This window comes from Amphimedon queenslandica, unplaced genomic scaffold (assembly GCF_000090795.2).
Source record: "Amphimedon queenslandica unplaced genomic scaffold, v1.1 AMPQUscaffold_12078, whole genome shotgun sequence".
In the NCBI taxonomy this organism is placed as follows: Eukaryota; Metazoa; Porifera; class Demospongiae; order Haplosclerida; family Niphatidae; genus Amphimedon; species Amphimedon queenslandica.
In genome coordinates, this window is record NW_003547683.1 from 11384 (window position 1) to 15016 (window position 3633).

Genomic DNA, 3633 nt, shown 5'->3' on the forward strand with positions numbered 1-3633 from the left:
AGCGTAGTTGGTTCGTATCACTTCAATTATTATTCGTCTTAATTTATTAATATCAACTGATGGAGGGGGAGGAGCAACAGCAGGAGGACCTGTAATATTAGAAGACATTAATAATTATAGTGTCTCATGTTTTGGTACTGTACTATAGTACAGGGTATTTCGTCAGAAATGACTAGGAATAAATTCTTCATTTTTATAGTTTTTTCTGATGTATATACATGTACTTATGTTGTGTAGAAAGTTTGAGCTGATTCCGATCAAAATTGGATTTTTTACAAAGTTGCTCCAAAATTGGGTAAAAGTCGGGTCACGGGCCAAATTTCGCCAAAAATGAAAAGGAGAAAATTCTTCATTTTTATTACATTTTCTGATGCATATACATGTACTTATGTTGTGTAGAAAGTTTGAGCTGATTCCGATCAAAACTGGATTTTTTACAAATTTTAAAATTTACTCAAAAATTGGGCCAAAGTCCCTGTACTACGTGACGCAAATTCTACTCTACATTGTACTTTTAATGTTATTATGTAAGAATTACGGATCACCTTGCAATGTAGAGTAGAATTTGCGTCACGAGTAGGATTTTCATTTCGTATTTTCGTTGATCATTCGGAATCCTACTTCACCTTGTTTTTTTTTAATTTTTTATGTTCTTGTTTGTGTTGATTTTTTTATAATATTTATAGTATTTCTTTAGTTGCAATTGTGATACTTGTTGATTTTACACAAACAATAATTTTCTTTATTATTATTATCATTATCATTGTTATAACATTTATGAGAGACAGCATTGAATAGACATGCTGAAGGAATATCAACTATACTGATGACAAGTGAAACTAATACTAGTCTTGACACAAGTCCTTGTTCAAGAATCTGTGAGCTAAGAGTGTCCATCTTCCCTGCTATTGCTGTTCTTCCAGGCTGTTGTCAAGTTCATAATTATCATTGCATATCATAAGTCATAACATTAATTAATTGTTTGTTTTTTTAAATAAAATAAAATAACACAGTTGATAAAACAGTAACATGTAAAATCAATACCTTCTTTTAGCTAGAAACCTCCACTAAAGTATTGCAGTAAGTTGATTCCAAGCATAGCTTGGTAAAAAAATAACTTGCTTCTTCCAGAGCTGCAGATCTGAGCATGCGCGACCACACCCAAATTTTGGAGCACATGGCAAGCTAGCTTCTTTAATTAACAAAATGGCGGCATGTAGCTAAGATGGCTCGATCCAGCAGTCACAGTATCACTTTTTCCTACTTGAAAAATGATCTGATGGGACATGGACCTGCGCATAGACTGTTGGAGTAGATTGGTGTAAGAATTATCCTTTTAGCACCAACTGATACTGAGATACACACCGACAAGTGGATTGACAGGACTAACTTTCTTGATGAAGATGAAAAAAGGTGGCTGAACAAAACGGCCGGTTCGCCGATTTTTGTATTTTCTCTTATACAAGGTCTAGAGCCACGCTAGTGGTACCATTGGAGTCCTCTGGTCAAGATAAGGTCCTCTATAAAGTCTGGTAAACATAGGAGCTCATTTTCCCGGTATAGCAAGGCTGCAAAAGTCGTGGCAGCCATTTTGTTTGGGGGTGAATCCTACTTAGTAACGCTACCGCGTTACCATAGATATTAGAGTAAATGAAAGGGATAGGAAACTTCCGTTCGCGGCAGGAAATGCTAGTTACCCATACGATGATAATTTCTCTATTTATAGGAATTTTTTCAATTTTACAATAGGATTTATTAAGAAAATTATCAAAAATTATGGAATAGTACAACTTCATAATGGTTTTTCTCAAATTGTGTTTATGTCACATACATTAAAGTATGTGCGTGCCCTCAAGTGTACATCAAGCTTTGCTTTCATATCACATTTAAATGTGCCAATCATTGAACTGTAAAGAAAAAGGTACAAAACGAAGGTCTTTGCAAAAACTTTGAATTGATTATAAATCAGTCACCAAATCTGTCATTGGAGTCATTTATGTTGCGTGCCCTCCATAATAATGTATAGAATAATTGGTAATAGTTAATTCTGGTATTACTTCTTTTGTATTCTAAAAAAGGGTACAAAACCACAATATTGAAGGTATCAGGTCACTAAATCAAACTTTACCCATAGTTATCAATATTATTTTACTTCAAAAATTAGACAGACTGTAAGGGAGGTGTCTATAATGCCTTTAATTATCATTGCAGAGGACGAACACAAGTCACTTTAGAGTTATGAGTTGAAATAGGACGCCGAACAGTGAAGGAAAAGGCCCGGGAAGGGTAACTTGCCTATGTTGCTAGGCAACCTAATAATCTTAATGAAATAATCCGCCCATGCAACGGAAGTTTCCTATCCCTTTCATTTACTCTAATATCTATGGCGTTACTAATAGTACAGGGTCACGCCCAAATTTCACCAAAATTGAAAAGGAGAGAATTCTCCATTTTTATTATTTTTTCTGATACATATACATGTTCTCATGTTGCATAAAAAGTTTAAGCTGATTCCGATCAAAATTGAATTTTTTACAAATTTTTAAATTTACTCAAAAATTGGGCCAAAGTCCCTGTACTATAGTATAGGGTCACGCCCAAATTTCGCCAAAATTGAAAAGGAGAGAATTCTCCATTTTTATAATTTTTTCTGATACACATACATGTTCTTATGTTGTGTAGAAAGTTTGAGCTGATTCCAATCAAAATTGGATTTTTATGAATTTTTAAAGTTACTCAAAATTAGGCCAAATTTTGTCAATATTGAAAATGTGAGAATTTTCAATTTTTATTACATTTCCTAATACCGTATATGCCATATATTTCGTGGGTATAAAATTTTGCGATTTGGCTGCATTTTTGTATTCACGAATAAAAATTTTGTGATTTTAATGTAATTACCACACCACAATCAGCACACTATTTTGTGGATTTTTATTTCACGAATTTTTCCAAAACGCAAAAATCACAAAATTTAATTAAAATTTAAAATTTAATTAAAAATTAATTAATTACATTATAAATGTCACCTAGAGTTAAAATTGTATTTAAGTTGCTCCAATAATCCTCCCTCCCTTTAATGTCTCACTTTTAATTTCAAATACTTTTCCTTTCCTCAGTCTCTCTTCAATGTCAGCTGCTAGTGCATTCTCTTTCAGCCTCTTAAGAGTAGTGATGGGCGATATATCGATTCTTTATCGATACTTTTTGTATAAACGATATTTTACGGAATCGATTTGAATCATTATCGAAAATTTTATGCAATTTTTATCGATCTATTGACCACGCCCATTTATTAAGGTTAAATAACTAATTTTAATAAGTAATTGCACTGTTGAACTGCAAGAAAGAGGCAACTGACCAGTTGTTAGCTCAGCCTACCCCAATAAGAAGAGAAACAAGGCTCAAGAGCATGGAAATAATCTTCTCTCATGTCCAGTACAGTGCCAAAATCATTAGCCACACCCTTGACACACCCCTAAATGTAGGTGTGGTTATCGTATCGTTAATAATCGATATTTCGTTAAAAAGTCCATTATCGATCGTTATCGAAAATTTAGACCTGGCAATATATAGGGGGCTTTAATGTGCTTAAAAAATATAAATAACCAGTTATTGTAGTTATCATGGTTA

General features: G+C 33.2%; 1 long non-coding RNA gene across 1 annotated transcript; it reads right to left on the reverse strand.

Moving 5' to 3' along the window:
- Positions 1-1868: 1868 nt before the first annotated feature.
- LOC109588462 (uncharacterized) lies at positions 1869-2382 on the reverse strand. Its single transcript, XR_002188172.1, has 2 exons — positions 2129-2382; positions 1869-2069 (listed from the first exon to the last, which is right to left on the reverse strand). It is a non-coding gene; the product is annotated as an uncharacterized LOC109588462 (long non-coding RNA).
- Between the last annotated feature and the right edge of the window lie 1251 nt (positions 2383-3633).